Genomic DNA, 17,832 nt, shown 5'->3' with positions numbered 1-17,832 from the left:
TTAGAAATCAAAAACCTAACAATAAAAGATAAACCTCCATATTTTTTCTCCTATAGAAGAACTTTGATTTCTTGGAAAAATCAATAAGACTTGATTACTGAAAATGGCAATATGAACACGAACACCCTTCAGGCATCTCTCAGGCACCTCTGCAAAATCACACAGCAATGCCAGACATGCCACTGCTGCTGATCTCTTCCTCTCTCACACAACAGGAGCTTTCTGAAGACAGAGTGGAAGAAACCATCAAGCTGAAAACAGTGCCTTGACGGAGCAGTGCTGGTCACACCAGGCTCGTGGTGCTTTCAAAACCTGCCTACAGAGATGACTTCAGCAGTAGATCGACACGAGTCAACTAGTATCTGTGATGCTACAAAGCATCTAGTAATCTGAAATATGTGCGATAGTCCACCGAAGACAACCTGCTCTGTGCCAGGATGCACAACAGTAAAAAGTACATTCAAGACATTTGCAGAAGTCTGAGTGTCAGTGGTCTCATCAAACAGGCTCAGACATTCATACACGAGGCCTTGTGGTATTACTTGCTAATGTATGAGTCTGCATTCTTGTACTAAACTCAGCTTACAACCCTGTTGCGAGATGTCCATGAAGCAGCTCAAGTTTATTGAAGGCTATCCATGATTCCTCACATATCTCCATTACACTGTTGCTTAGCAGCACTTCTCCTGTGCTGCTTCTTTTACAAAAAGTGGCCTCCATAACATAAAGGACTAGTTCAACTCTTCAAATCAAAGCTGAAGTCTAGACTTTTTGAGCAGACAGTGCGCACTGACTTCTTAGTGCGGCCAGCAAACACCTAAGTGAGTCGAGCTCTTTCTTTGCCCACAATGGGAAAAGATAAACGTTTAACATGAAACATTTGCCAGACACTCTGCAAGCAAAACAACATTCAAAACAGTATTCACAACTATTTTCCAGCTTCCAGCAAGGGACGGTTGGGGACAGAATCATCCATTCTGTCATTTGACCAAGGCAACAACCAAGTCTGGTAGAAGTTGACTTGTTGCAATTCATGACTCATTAGATTTTGAACCCCGAACAGAAGATACTTAGCAGAGACCTTCATTCATTCCACTAACAAGGATATGGCAGAGCCTTGCATATGTCTGACACGAGCAAAAGGAAGCACTGCAATATGTCAGGTCACAAATTATTACAGCCTTTTCTCACCCAACATGACGTGTACAGGAGATCCCACAGTCCGCACATTCATACAGTTCAACTGAGAGCACTTATCAACACACCATCCCTTAAATATATGTTTTCTTTTGTATAGTTTTTGATATAGTTTTATACTTTTTTTAATATCATAATTGCTTGTTATTCATAATTATTTGTTAATTTTGTTATAGTATGAAGCTTAACATGACTTATTCTGGGAGAAGAACAAGTCATGAAGGTATTTTCCTTCATGGAAAACTCATTTCCTTTATGGGAAAACTCTGTAAATGGGGAGAGGGACCAGGACTACCTTGCAGTCTGCACTAAGAGGATTATTAGCTTTGGGAGCAGCACAAATCATTGTGTCCTTCTTGATATTGACATCTATCACTGTCAAATCCTTCATGACTGAGTGGGATGCAAACTAGAGAGAAGGGGCAGGACCATACAGTGCAGCTGTTTGACAAAGAACTATGAAATGGCACCTTTGTCCGTGGATTTCATAAAATAAGGTTGTGGAAAAAAATATATATCAAGTCTTAAGGGCAGAAGCAGGAGCACAGTGGCCCATGATGAGGATACTTAACTTCTTTGAATCCAAAGCTCACATTTTCAAATGCTGTAATTTCAGCAGATGCATTAAAAAAGGCCAATTGAAATTTTCTTAGCTGTTGCTGTTAAGTCTGACATCTTTATCATAATGCTGCATATACAAGCTAATGCAAGCCACAACCCTGAAGGAAGCCATCTAGTTCTCATTAGCTATATCCTTCCCATCTTGTCCATGTTTGGTTTTATTTGGTTTTTGTTGTTTGTTCTTTTTACTATGAAACAACATCAAGAGGCAGTTCTGTATTGCCTTACAGTTGCACCCCACTAACACAAGGATTTACTGCTGCACCAAGCGAGCCATATGGAGTCATAGAGCTCCTCTTTCCCATCCCCATTCCCTATTAAAGCAGAGTCATTTAACGGGCACTTCCCCTTAAGATGCACACGCATCTACAAACATCTGGCAATTCAAGAGCCAGCCACTCTTGGTATGCTATGTAATTTCTCAAGTCTGACCTGTAATTCAGCTTAGATCCAGACTGTCAGCAATTTCCAGAAATAAGAGCTAAGGCACTTGCCTGATACTGTTTTTGTCAGCGCAAACAAGCTGCCTGCAGTTGTAAACAGGAGTATGACTCTGCTGAAGCACATTTTTGAGGCATCAGAAAGCACAAGTCCACAGAGCTCTCTGCAGTCTGCATTAGAACATATTCTGTCACTCCATCAGCAGTATTTACTATGATGGGCTGTAATCCGCTTAACATCTTCTGATAAAGCCTATCCACTTCTGACAACTTTGATTCCAGAAGTTCAATGGGAAAGGAGGGAAAGCGACTTCCACAAAATCCCCCTTTACGAACCTGCACACCCTGTGTTAGCAGACACGATCATCACTTATTTGTACCTATCAGCTTTGATGATAATTGCAACCCACTTGACACTTGAAAAGCAGTATTATCAACAAGAAATCTGATAAATATTCAACAAAACCTAAATTCAATAATTCTATTTATCTTCAATCCACCATTCAAAATATTTGCGTGTTAGAGACAGAGGGAGGGGTATGAGGGAACCCTGCTCCTTCAACCCAAATGACTGAATCACTGCACTAATTAACACAACTTTTTTATTTTTCAAGTTCAGTGAAAGAATGCCATCTATGCAAAATTTTGATCCCACATTACAAAATAATTACATGATAATTACATGAGCATTAAGATGTCTACCCCCCGAGTAAAGCCACTGCACCCAACCGCTAACTGAGGCAGGCCTGGAATGTTTCAGCTTATTAAGGAGAAATCCAGCATTGAGCAAAACCTCTAGCTGAAGCTGATTTCCACTCTTTTACTCCTCTGATTTCTAATTAATAATTAAAACATGTTCCTTTCTTTGGAAACCCAATTAGACTTGCGCATCAGCCTGAAAACAAACTTTTTTTTAGTAGCTAAGCTACTTCTCATGGCTTAATGGGGCGGCAGGAGTGTTTTCTACAGGGCTCCACTGACACAATTCATTTATTTCTTTCCATTCTACAATGGAGACTGTAATCCATCCCGAACAATATAAACATTACATTTGCACAGCTAATTAGGATGTTGGCAGTGTGAATTAGTGACCCTCTGATTTCTTCCAGTCAGGGCTGCCCCTGCTGCCTGTGCTACTTAGGATTCACAATTAGGCAATTATATTTTCAGCCTCTTTTTTTCCACTCTACTGCTACCTCTTCCCTCGCATTTAATATGACTGTATGCACCGCAAGAGGAGCTGCGCTCTTTATTTTGGGGTTGCGAAAGGGAAGGGAGGGAAGAGAAGTGTGTCATGTTCAATCCTTCTCCGTTTCAACCTCTGCTAACGCGACACCGGAGAATGGCGGAAGGTCTGGGAGCCTGCAAATCACTTCCATAAATGTTTTAAAGGAGTGACTGCGCAGAGTGGGTTGGAGATCTGTGCTGACTGGGAATGAAGCAGAAGGAGAGATGCACGGAGCAAGCAGCTCCTGTCCACGGGTGCAGCCAGCAACTGCAGGAGCTCCACAGAGGGCCTTGGTGGCTGAGCTGTCCGGAGGCACAGAATGATGACAAATTGGAAAGAATTCAGAAGAGGGCAACAGAAGTGATTAATGGACTGGATGGGCTGATTTATGAGAAAAGGTTAAAAGGTCTAATTGTATGTATCGTTGTTACAGAATAGCTAAGGAGGGTGCAGGAACTGCTTACAGGGGGCTCGCATACTGTAAACAACATTGGTACATCCCACTGAGCAAAGTTAGGATGGGTAGAAGGCAATCAGAAAACAAAATTTTATGCTAGGCACCAGGAAGATATCTGTGATAAATGTTAGAAAGAGCTCTTTCTAAAGGGAAGGACTAGAAGCCTCATCACTCGAAAGCTGTAATGGACAAAGCACTAAGAAAATACACTGCAGGGGATAATGTCTGTTTTAATGTTGATGCTTGTTTAACTCACTGACTAATGTGCACTGTGGAGAAATAGTATCTTTGTTGAAGCACAGTATATGGCTCAGTTCTCCTGTGCTGTAAGAAGTTCTCCGTGAAAACCACTTGTTATTAAAGGCACAGAAAACATTCTGGGCCACCCCATAGTAGCTCCTGATCCACAGCTGCGAAACCCACAAGGTCTAACGTTAATAAGGAGTGCAACATTACATGGCACAATTTTCCAATGTTCTCAAATGTTAACTCAGTGGTTTTAAAGCTCTGTAACCCCACCAGCCCCAGCACAGACCCCCTTGCAGAATAAAGCCCTTCTCTATTTTCTTTTTTAAATATGGAATCACTTTTATGTTCTAGGAAATCAAGTGTTTAAGAGCAAATTAACTTTGGCATTTGTGTGACTGAAGAACAAAAATAAATCAAGAGAACTAAACTGTTAGAAGTAACGAACTCAATACTCTTACTTATACCCAAGTATATTAGAAATACTGCCATCAAATTAAGCCAATGGAAATACCGTGAAGTAGGACTGGTATAATTCAGCATAAGACCAAGCTGCACATAACCAGAATGACACAATTCCAGGCCATGTGCAGAGCTCCAGCCCAGGAAAAATAATTTACAGGCAGTTCATGGAGGCAGGAAGCACTGATGGCAGTCGCAGCAGCTCCATGGCTGCTGGAGCACCAGCGAGCAAAGCTGGAAAATCCACACGCTGCCGGTCCTCTCAGCGAATCACAACAGACACCAGGCCAGACCGGAGCACTACCGGCAAATCATTGTTTGCAGAGTAATTCCCCTCCCATTTCACACTGCCACTATTCACAAATATAGCCATATATATTGCCTGTAGAGATACAAAATGCTTCAACTTGTACGGCGATCTGCCCATCATCCTTCCCATGCATGAGACTACACACAGCCTCCAGCTAGCACAGCTGGACCTCCAGGTGCCAGATTAGGAGAAACCGAAAAGGTCCTTTTCCAAGAAAAACACAGCTCTCCTTCCCCCACTCCTGCTCACATGCATGTGCAGAGCTTAGCAGGCTTGAGGGGCTTTCTTTATTCCCTGATACATCACCATTAAGCTCTACCGTATATTTCTGATTCTGCCAAATTCTGTCATTTAATGCTTTGGATGTAAATTCAGAGATCACTGAACAAAGTACAGTAGAAAACAGATGCTCTAGACTGCAGGTTTTCTCAAAGCTACCGTTTCCTTTACAGCTCGATTTATTTGGTAAGTAGAGGAACATAACACGTTCGCTACCACCACTGCCACAAGAGAGAAGACAAGCGGTTTCCCCAGTGTTGCCATGTAAATCAGTTCCTTCCCCACACGACCGCCAGTCCAGCAGGCAGAGCCCAGGGCAGCACGGCAGGAGCTCTGCAAGCTGACAAGGCGGGGAGTTCGGTGGCTCTGTGCCTCAGTTTCCCATCCAGGAAACACAGTGCGCACTGCTGATCTACTCCACAATGTTTGTTTAAAACGTTGCTACAGAATGAAACAGTTTTGGCGAGTGTTTGAAGTTCAGCTTTCATCTGATATCACGAATGTTCAATTGAACTCTGAGTTCAGCTCCTCAATTGACACCACTTAAAAGATTTATACAACAGCTTTACTCATCCATGAAACTGAGCCCTCTTGTGTAGTTTACAGTACATTAAATCACTATACATCAGCACAGGTTTCGTGGTCTGTGGGAGGACAGTCTGAGAAAGCACCGAGAGCAAAATGCTGTGATACGAACCTGGAACTGAAACAGCCACAGCCCTACTGCAGCTACCAAGTCACACAGCGTGCACATTGCAGCAGTGGTACCGGCCTTCCTGAACTGATGGAAGTATGCAGTCCTGGAGAGAAGGCAAAGCTGCAAAGGGGCTCTCAAGAATCTTCTGAATGTCATTTTAATGGAAGATCTGATAAGGCTTGCTATTTCAGCTCTGACTAGTCGATGGCTCTGGCACCAGGTTGCAGCAACAGAAACTCAGTGATGCATCTACACTTCTCGTTACTAAATTCAGAACAGCTTCTCTTTTCGCAGGGCTCCAGCCAGCTGCCCCATTAGCCTGGCTGCTCAGAACGAGGCAGCCTCATAGCAAAGCTCTGAGCACAGAAGTGCAAAGAAATCTTTAAATTTGGCTTTAATTCTTATTTCATCTATTTCATGTCTTTATTTCCAAAGCATTTCCAAAAGCTATTTGCTTAACAGTCCAGCTTATCTACATCTTTTTAGCCACATGTATCACTCACCAACATGATCTTATTACAGCAGATATGTTATTATAGCTTAACCTTGCTCTCAGTCACTAATCAAAAACAACCCAAGCAAGCAAATCAAATGTTCCCAGTTAACTAAACTCTTTCCTTTCAGCAACAAATGCAGCCTGGCTGCCTCACAGGAGAACCTCCACATACACACCCACAGGTCACCCACATCAGGCACATTTCTGAAGTCTAAATTTAGCTGCTCACATTTCTTCAAAACTTTAATTCCTGAATGTTGCGTTGGGACTGTTAAAGTGCTACACCTGAAGGCTGCAGTCAGGCTGAGCTTCATTCACATGGCAAACATAAGGAATGAAGTGGCTGTAACATGCAGGCACATGGCTATGAGCAAACAGAGCAGCACACAGACTGGGCATTCCGAAGCTAAGCTTCATCCCACAGCAACGCTGACAGTGCTCTAGATAAGCAAGAGCTACATCAGTGAGCAGCATATTAAGCTACTTAACCACGGGAAGAGGAGAAAAGGATAAAATCTTACACACATATAGAAACACTGAATTTGCTGACATACCCCTTGGATTTCCAAATCGCTCCTTCAGTGGATGCAGAATCAGTCACTGAACGCTCACTTTGGGAGCCTGAGCCCGTGCCCTCCCTCAGGGCAACACGCCGAGCTGCCGTGGCAGCAGGGCAGGTGGGCCAAGGGCCCTTCTCTTCCTCACAAGGCCGAGCGCTGAGCTGGCCCCGCTTCTCCTTGTGGCAGAAGATGGAACAAATCCTTCTCCGTAAATGTAAGTTTTAAATTTATATAATAACAGTGAATCCACCAAAGCTGCCAAGAGACATTGAACTCATGGGATCTGTGAAAGTTTTTCACACCTGTGTTTTTCTCCTGTGCCTAATATTATGGGAGGCATTTCGGAGGATTTTACAATGCAAGTTTCAATGAGACACTTACAGTCTCCCTCAGGCAAATTGTCACAGCTGCAGAGGTCTGCTACCCAGCTGCCAATCAAGGCAGGCAGGGAGTGTGTGCAGGGAAATCACAAAACAGGCAGCTTCATTAGGCTGCTGGAGCCTAACTAGGGCTATCTGGGCATGCTCAAGCCCTTAAACAGGGCTGGTTTAGAAAGAGTAATTTTTCCTTTCCTTTCCAACTCGAGACAAGACTTCAGTACTCGCTGAGGAATGCGTTGGTGCCAACTTTCCCTTTCCAATTTCAATGTTTGTTTTGCCCTGTCTAAAAAAAGGAATTACATCACCCTGGAAGTCTTTATTATTAGATTAGCTGGTATCGTTGGAAAAAGTGGACATGGTTACAGGTTCCATGTCCCGCTGCCAGCTCTCAGAAGCATGTCTACTTTTTCCAACTCCAGAAGCTGCTCCAGTGAAATATTAGTTCTCTCCACAACTCTTTCTTCCTGCATTTTCTTGGATCACTGCTATACTAGAAAAACTAGAAGAGAATTTTTCCTCCTTCATTTCCAAATGCAGAAAGATTCTGAGGAAATTTACTAAGAAGAAAAAAGAAAGAGAGAGAGATTGGCAGACAAGGACAAACACGCAGAAGTTCAGCCCAAATGATAATCAAGTGGGAAATCTAAAAGCACATGGAAACAAGTGGCATATTGTAAGCCATTTAGCAAAGTTAATTATAGGTATTCACTACATCTGCCTTGGCCCCAGTTCAGCAAAGTATTTAAGCATGTGCCCAGCTTTAAGCAAGCACAGGCTGCAGAGCCTACGCGTCCAGCCACGTGCTGCAGTCAGGCATCTGCTGGAGCACTTTGCTACTGCAGGACCGTAACGTATCACAGAATCTCCCTGAAAGATATCTAATAAACAGCTGTTATTTTAAGGAATACACAAACGCATCACAAGTTTTATGTCCCTGAAAGTGCCGGTGTCGTGAGAGTATAATTCTACATATAACACTGTTACATCCACGGAGGTCTTTTCGCATTACATATTTTATGAATGAAAATAAAAAAGCAGACATTAAGCTCCAACATAATGAGATTCTGTCCTCTCTTCATCGCCACACTTAACCTTTGCTGTCCTCATCGCTTCTTTGTTATTTCTTATTGACAAGACAATTTTCCCAGGAAAACAGAGACAATACGTTGCTTTTTTTTTTTAATTGCTACACATTTGGATCTGCTTCTAAGCATGGAAGAAACTAACAAAATGTTCAAAGAGTAACGTTCAGGTGGCAGAGCAGGACACGTCTAATTTTCTGAATTTCCAGAGGCACAAATCCTGCTAAAACAAAAAGCACTGGGAAGAGCTCAGCCCTCCCTCCACGGCATTACAAGTTAAACCAGATGTGGGTGCTTCGTGTCCCACGGTGTGAAATTTCTGGGCTGTGTACTTAAAATTTCAGGCGGATTCCCTGCGCGAGCCCCGCACACGTCAGCGCGCCGGGCGCAGGCAGCAGGAGCCATTGTTGGCTGGGCCCGCGGGGAGGAGGTGCTGCCGGGGCAGATGGGACCACACTAATGCGGCAGCTCCCAGGGCAGCCCCCCGGGAATGGAGCCCTGCCACCACCACCTGCCTCCCTGGGGCCGCATGGCACGATGCCACCAAGAGCAGCACCGGATGTCTCCAGGGGTGGCGTGGCACACGGGCGCTCCGCGTGCCCCCACTGCGCCCAGCCTGGCCAGTGATGGACGTGCAGCGTGGGGTGTGATGGACTTGGGGAATTTCAAGCTAACAAAGACCCCAGCCCTCTGCTCCTGCTAGTGTTACTAATAACCTCCACATTGCTATCCATCCTACCTGAGCTAACAGTTTATAAAGCGCCACCCGCAGCTTGTCCCTTATAGTTTATTAACATACACTAATAAACAGTATGCTTCACTCCCACTGTGCTGCCAAGTGAAGCCAGTCAGAATAACTGCATTAGCTTTACTGTTCTTTCTCAGCACATTTTTTCCACATGGGAACAATTAGGATCAACTCCCTCCAGATTATATTTAGAAATCTATCATATTTGAACAAAAATAACAATAATCATCTATTTCGCAAATGCATCTGTAGGCATCCACAGAAGAATAACCTGACTGATGGTACCACAGCCTCCGAGCCTCCTCGCAGCTCCCTGCCCATAGAGGGTTAATGCTCCCCGTGCTCCAACTTGCACCTATTGTGCTCAAGTTTAAAAATAAGATGTGAAAGATGCATTATGTAAGGCCAGCACTGCTATCCTGCCCATCTCCTATTTTGGAATTAAAGATCATCATTGCTCACATCAAAGGGGCCGGGTGAGAATAAAAGAAAAGACAGGAACAATGAAAATAGCTCCCCGACACAAACCAGATCAAAGGACCAGGCACAGAAAATGAGGAGCTAGGGGGTCCTTTAATTACTGTCCACATCCTCCAAGTCATGTGGTGAAAAAGAAGAGAAAAAAGTTTTGAAGGCCACTGGGTTTTGTCTTGCTGTGGCTCCCGTTTCCACAGTCTGTGCCAGTTCCCTACAAACTGCTCTGCTTTTTATTTTTTCATTTTTATTAAAGTCAAATAGGACTCCTGGACTCCAAAACTCCTCCCTTATGCCAGGAGGAGGAGAGGGAAGGAGGGGTAAGAGGGGCAGGAGTGGAGATAGTCTGCAGCAATTGCCTGAAACAATTTCAGGAGGACTGCTCCAGGCAGCGCCCCAGGAGCTGTGCTGGGAAGGAGAGAGCTGGCTACCTGAGGCTAGTCTTTATTTGCAGGCCTCCCGGGTTGAGCCAACTTCAAATTCACATAGGGCACTGCTCCGTGGGGCAGCAGATCAAACCTGGCTACTGGCTGTTTGAGCTCAGCAGCAGAAAAAAGGATTGCTCTGGGACTGAGCGTAAGTAGAAGCATGATTAAACTTCAAACATATCCCCCCCCCTTTATACACAGCAGACAGTTATGGCTAATATTTCAATATGGACTTTAAAAACACACTGAAAATAACTTACTACAGCATGCTGGGTGAGAGTTTGAAATAATAAAAAATTAAGCTAGCTGTATTATTGCAATCAAGTCAAATGTTCAAGTTTACCTTTCCTGAATAATTAAGGGGCTGTTATTTAAAAGGATCTCTTTTCATTTAACTTAGGCATCAAGATTTAAATTTGGATATTTGAGCACGGACTGGAATCCGTGGATACATCATAGCATTTACTTCCTTCTATTTGTGTTTCAAACACAGAGCGTTTCTCCCTAATTACTCTTATGTTTATTTTTAAAGGACAGGATAAAAATAAGTGGAACTGGGAAAAAATAGGACAATGATTTAAGAGTTGCTTTGTAAGAAGCTGACCAGACTTTCTAGGAAATAATGGTGTGTTATCACTGTTTAAAAGATTCTGGAAAAGAATAGAGCCAGGATCTTCCCAAGAAAGGGCATTTACTAATATAGATACTAGCGGCAGACACAGACAGAAGTCGCTGAAGAGGAAAATGTATTCCCATTTCAGGTCAGTTTGCTTGGATTTATGCTGTATGCCAAACTAAAGCATGAAAAACATTCAAATAGAATGTTATAGTCTTTAAAAAAGGCAGCTAATGTCACCAAGACATCACAGGACACAAAGGCATCTTTCTCCCCATCCTATTTGTGCTTTGGAAATTCCTTAGATGAGTAGAAGGGATGATGTTTTAAGAAGCAGTTTAGCCTCCAAACTCCATCAAGTGCCAAGTTGCTTCATCTTTCTCATCAAAGTTGCCTCCATCATTTCCCACTCTTGGACACTAACGTACTGTGAACAGCCATTCTCAGGAGGACAGATGAAGACTAAATTAAGCAAATACAGACTACAAAGCTGCTTTCCTAAGTGGGCACCATGCCTAGGCTCCACATCTAAGCAGCATGCTAGGTGCGTGCACTGAGTTCCAGTTTGCTGTCTTGCAGACATCCACGTTGGGATCCTTGCCCAAGCAAGTCTTCAAAGCTGCCATTGCTCTGGTGGGATAAACACGGGAACAGTGGGACAGGGACATTTGCCTCTTTGTAACAGGTCTCAAAGTATCACATTATCCATTTAGATAGCCTTTTGACTGAGAGAGTTTCCTTTGTTGGGCTTAGCCCCTAATGCAAAGAACAGATGAGATGGTTTAAGAAAGTCTCCAGGTAAAACATGAGAAGGATGCTTAACATCCAGCTTCTGACAAATAGCTGCACTCAGGGAGCCGCAAAGGTTAGGGAAATAAACACGGTCAATTAAATGAACTGATTGAAAAGAAATCAGAGATCGCTCCGGGGAAAATTTGAGATTCAGTCATACAGCCACTGCAATCTTTTTGGGAGGGGGTAAATGGGGCAAAAGCCAGGAAGAACTGCAGTACCTTACTCGTTTGGCAAAAGGTGGCTGCCATAAGGAAGGAAATAAACTTTAAAGGAAATAAAATACAAAGAAAAAATCTATGATGGGTTCAAAAGGAGGCTCAACCAGCTCACTCAAAGTCTCAGTACCAAACAGGGAATTATGCTGGGGGAAATTCAATCAGCAGTAAAGACTCTTCATCAAATGTTTTGTGCTTTCCACAGACTGTCCCGTGAAATACAGGATAGATGGATAGATGCTAAGAAATATTCCAAAGCACCCCAAGATGAATTTGCAAAGATAAATCAAATGAAGAGAACTCTAGTAGGGATAGTGCAAAAGAAGTCTCTTTTTTTTTTTAAATCTCATCAGAAAAATATCTATATGACCATTCATGGGAGAGAATGATTTTTCTAATAGTTCATTTATTTTTGATGCGCTTTTTCAAAAGACCTCAGGAGCACAGTGGAGTCAGCCAAAAGTAAAGATCTGTATGGAAGAGTTACCTCTGCTTTGTGTCTTTTCCTTGCAACTCTGACAGTAGATTCAATATGCAGTGATGGGCTTTGTCTGGGCAGTGAGCTCAATGACATAAATAACAGAAGAAGGCTGAACATAAACAGAAAGTATGCATCTCCCCCAGATAAGTAATCTGGAAAGGCCATAAATGTGACAGAAAGCTGTTGACACAATGCCAGCATATCTAAAAATCAAAACTAATGAGCTCAAGCTGCCGTCACTAGGAGCACGTGTGCCTTTTCCTGTCTCACTTTCTGGGATACTGCTGCAAAAAGTGGGAAGTCCTGAAGTAGCCTCTGACTCTGCCTCAAGAGAAGGGTATCTTGTTAACTAACCTAGCTATTTATCCCAGAGAACTCAAGAATCATTTGCTGTTGGGGTTGTGGAATTCTGATTTTTATCGTGGAAGTCACTCACCTGCTCAATTCTCATTTAAACTTGTAACAAAAAAGCACTGCTCATTAAGGCCCCTAAAATTGCACCAGAAGCCAAATTCAAATCTCACTTTCTGCTACAGATTATTTTTGGGTTTTGTTCAGTCACAGAATAATTTACTCTGGATGGAGATCACCTCTCCACAAATTGTTCCTCAAAACTGATGCTGCCACCATAAAGTCACAGGGCATATTGAACACACTGTAATTTTTATGTATTTATTTGTTTGGATGATACGTTGTAAGTAAAATTATTTTAACAGACTGGCTCCTGGAAGCCATTAAATGTCCGGGCAGGGAAGATATTACCCCATCACACCCTCCAGAAGCAAGACATTTGTTCCTCTTGCTTCACAAGTCCATGTCTACGACAGACTTCAAATAACTCATGAGGCAGCAGTTGATACTGGAAAAGAAAGCAGAGCAGTGCTCAGCTGTTGACAGAACTGCTTGGCCAAAAGAAAAGAGAAGAAAAATAATGTAGATGCATTTCTTCCTTCTAGTAAGTTTCTGATTTTAGAAGTTTCAGGACCATGCTAATCCTCTTTCCATCTCTTCGTCCAATTTTGCATCACCTCTGCAATCAGAGCACATAAGTCTGTATCTCTCTGAGGTCGTTCACTCTCCTTTCCAACTGCTGTCTACCAGCTCTGTGAATATAAGACTGATGGTGATGTGGGGCTATAAAAGCAGTATGAAAGAGAGAGTGAATGCTTGGCAGTCAACTGAGAGACCATTCCCATGAAGATCCAGACAAAAAAAGAAACTTTGTCAAAATTACAAGACAGCCCAAGTGAACCGAATGAGTATTCCAGGATTAGGAAATTAATGTAAGATACATCAACAACAGAAACATCACAGCTCTCCTGCATGCTTTCATAAAACTACAACACAAAAGCAAAAGCATAATTCTGATGCCTCTTAATAATTACACACACTACCAGAATACGGTATTGATGTACACATGATTTATCTCAAATGTGAATCAACTGATGCCTTAGTGAACTTGCCCTCTCACAGTGACATGATGTTTATGTAAGACACTCACATATTCATACTGATACATTTTTGAATAGCACATTTTGCTCAAAGACTTTATGTTTTTCAATTTTAAATCATTTTTAAATGTGAGGTGCCTAATGCAACTATATATCTGATAAAATTTGCAACCAATCCAAGCTTTTCCCTTCGAGTTTAACTTGGACATATTCCTGCATGCTTCCACAACATCAACTTAAAATAAGCTGGTGAATTTCCTCCATATTCTCCGGGGCAGATGTAATGTTCTGGCTGTGACTTGAGTGAGACTTCGTGAATTATATGGCAGGAACAACCTCAAATCCTAATTTCAAAATATTCAACTGAATATCTTAATGATGTTTTTGCCTGCCAACAGACACAGCCCACACCCAGGAAACAAAGGAGACCTGGCCTGTCAGGCCACAGAGGTTTGTAACAAAGCAGGGAAAAGGAAAAGCAGGAATTACTTCACCAGTAGATTCTCCTCAAATCTTTACTAAAGGGACAGTAATCATTTTGCTGGTGTTTTCCTTTCCATTTTTCCTTTTTCTGCTCCCTCTCATGCAGATATTTCCTCTTCATCCACTGCCATCTCCAAAGGAGCTTTTACTCCATTACTACTCTTCTTCCTTCACTGCTACACAAATTCACCCAGCTTTTAACCCAGCACTTTAAAAGGTAGGAACTGGCAGAATAAGTAAACAAGTCACACACGTTTCACACTGAATTTATCTTAGCATACAGTCTCTAGCTTTGAGAAAGTCCTCCTTCCCCCACCATCCTACCAAGCAACATGCCTTTTGAGCTTGCTTGGGAAAGGCAAAGAAATGGGTATCTAAATAAAAGTCAAATTTTTAAAAGGAATTTTAAGTCTTCATTCTTTCTGAAGTTCAAAAGCGAGAGATGCCACACTGGTGCCTCTATTTAAAATCCCTAACAGGGATGGCCTTTGGGCAGCATCTCACTCCTGTTACCAGGGATTTCAGGGCCAGCACCCACAGCCATACTTCACAGCCAGAGCATACTGAGGGGAACCTCACCTGCAGAACACCCAGCCCATGCAGATGGTCAGTGCAAAGCTGGGCTGCCGAGGAGAGGACGCCTCCAGGGGGTGCCTTGGGCTGCCCGGGGTACACGTCAGTCAGTTGCCACAATTCTCCCCACCTCCAGTCTAGTTAATGAAGATCACTCTGGCTTTGCAGGAAGAAGGAAAACGCGAGCAGAGAGCAGTTGCTGCCTGCAACTTCCTGAAGTCAAACGAAACCTTCTTCAAGTCTGAGCTTGAGCAAGCAGAATCAGTGCAAGCCGTGGCACAGCTCTGACAGGGCAGGGACAAGGACACAGAGCAGCCCTACTGAGCCCAGCCACTACCTCATGCCATTCACTCAGTTCTCTGCCGGCTACCCAGACCCAGACATCAGTCTGGTGCGGTTTCCACACCCATTTCCCCTCAGCCTTACCTCACAGCCTCCACTCGCTCGCCTTCCTGCTCCCCGACACAGCTGCCATGTCCCTCTGCCTGCACCCCAGTCTCCTCACAGCTTCACAGCACCAGCCCCACCACCTCCTTCACACTTCCTCACACTGTCTACCTGCCCTTCCACTCCACAGGAGGGCGAGGGAATGGGCAGCAGGTCCCATCTCTGCTGGCACAGGGTGCCTGAGCGTGGGCTGAGGCAGTGCCTGCCCTGAGGCAGCAGTGAGGAACACTGCACTCACCACCACGTGCTGTCTGGGGCTGGCCTTCCAGCATACAGCTTTTTTAACATGACTTTAAGTTAAAACCCACCTCTTTTATTTCAGGAGTTTGCTCACGAGCAGTCTGCACTTCCAGCTGCCTCTGACTTTTGGTTCGTACAGGCTCATGCCCCAAAATTCTAAATCTTTTTCCAGGAGGTACAAGGCTTGTCCTTTCCTCGAGCTCCCGCTGGGCAGGGCTGGCGGCTCTGAGGGTGCTCAGTGCCAGGGGTTGCGGCCCCACTGCTGACAACATGCCAAGGCCCGGAGGAGCGCGAAGGCGAGCAGGCAGTGTGTGGTGCACATCACTTCCGTGAGTTTTGCTGGCTTTTTTTCTATCCAAACAAACTTGTAATACTTTTCACTCGGGAGCTTGTTTTCCCTATCCCTGTCAGCACTACTGAGGCCAACAGACTGTGAGCACCGGTCACCTCTGGACAGGCTGGAGGAGAATGGCTCCTGAGCATGGCACCAGTCACACATCATACTGCCCAGGGCAGCTCAGCACTTGTCTTTAGGGCAGTAGCCAAACAGACCAGGCAGAGGCCTGTGACCTCATTATATTTGTGGGTTTCATTACACCAGAACCTGGAGCTTCATGGGAGGCTGACAGCAGTAGCCCAGTAGGCTCTTGAGCCTACAGGGAGAACTCGGCGTGTTCTGTCCACACACAGACCCTGCAGTGACAGTCAAGTCCTTGCCTAAAGTTGATCAGCCTATGGCCATAAGTTTTTAACGTGGTGCCTTCAAGAAAGACTTTTCTCTTCAAAGCTGACTTGCCCCTCTTATGACCAGTGGTCATAACAAAGCAGATTATCAGCTCTTTCAGCAGAGGAGATCCCATACTCTGTTCAAAACAATATCAGCTCTGATTTACAGCTGAAGGCTCGGGGCTCAGGATACCCTTCTCCTGCCCAAACTGCCAGAAAACACTCCTCTGCTTCATATTTGAGAAAAATCCCATAAATTTCAGCCTATGTACAAAGAAATCTTTCGTTGCTGCTTTGAGAAAAAATGTGAGAGGACACCAGTAAAAAACTCAGCTTTTTCATGATAAAATAAACCAGAACATAAGACTACATAAGATTCCTTCATTTCACCAATACAACCACACATGCATTTACTCTGGGATGGGAACCAACATGATCATAGCAAAAGCAGGTTGTTATAATCCTTGGCTAATATATTTCCCAGGTTAGGGGCTATTTTCCTACCTTATGTTTGATTTCTAGTCCTCTGTCACTACAATACTGCTTGCCTGCCCACCTTAACCTGTGTATACACAGGAAGGAGAATATACTGTTAGCACTTGCAAGGTTCATTTAAGATACACAATACTCTCTATACAGTCCATTCCTTCTTAGAAACCATTTTTTAAATGGGCAAAGAAATGCCCTCCACTACAGAAAGAAAAATCTAACATGTGAAAAAATGCCAGTTTAGGTCTATGGTGTCATAGTCCACAGGGGAGGCTTTTCCCCCCAATACTAATTACCTACGAGGCAGGATATAGCACTATACATTAAGCATCATGTCTGATCAAGCAGAATACTTTTTTAAACGGTTTACTAGTTATTAGGTATCCTGCAATCTACATGCTGTGCTGACATAAGATTTTACTGCTTGTGGATGCAATTTCCAAAGACTAAAAAAATATAAAAGGTTTTATTTACCCGAAGTATACAAAATACTACTGATTTTGAACATTATACCAGGGGATCTCCTTAAAAAGTGAAAGAAATTGTGGCTGAAAGATTGTTAGTGGGAAAGATCGAAAGTGGTGGCAATAAACCTGAGGAAGAAGCAGTACAAGATACCTGCAGCACAAATCTCGGCTTGCTCTGCGCATACCTTGTGCTGGGACAGGAGGCTGCAGGGGGACAGGAGAGGAAGAAGAGCTGAAGGAATGCCCAGTGTGCATCTGCCATGTTGCCATCCCCAGGCAATCCCCTTCTCCAGTGCCACCGTACATTGGCTTTGTGGACAAAATTGACTTCTCATCCCCTGCAGCCAGCCAGCTACAAACCACCAAGCTGACAAAGCCATTGATTTTCTTCGTCCTTAAAAGCACGCTCTGCTGAGCTCGGAGCCGCGTGCTTGTAAGTTTAAAGGGGGTGCATTTTATTTAATTGTGCCTTTTCTTGGCCTGAATTTCCCCCAAAAAGCTGAAGAGGACATGTGCTTATTATCTTTCAGTGCAGCACGCGGTCGGTGCAACCTGAGCTCTTCGAATACTTCGGTCTGAAAATTAGAAAAAAATTAATTGCAAGGCAAAACAAGGCTGCTCTGCGACTGTGATTCAATCAATTACCATTATCTGCCAGCGCAGCCCTCCCTGCCGCCCCTGGACCACTTGTGTTTAACTTTCTTTGCCAGTCGCCGCGGCCCCGCAGTGCGCTGGCGGCGTGGT

Source organism: Meleagris gallopavo, chromosome 13, assembly GCF_000146605.3.
Source record: "Meleagris gallopavo isolate NT-WF06-2002-E0010 breed Aviagen turkey brand Nicholas breeding stock chromosome 13, Turkey_5.1, whole genome shotgun sequence".
Lineage (NCBI taxonomy): Eukaryota > Metazoa > Chordata > Aves > Galliformes > Phasianidae > Meleagris > Meleagris gallopavo.
Note: the sequence above shows the minus strand (reverse complement) of the source record.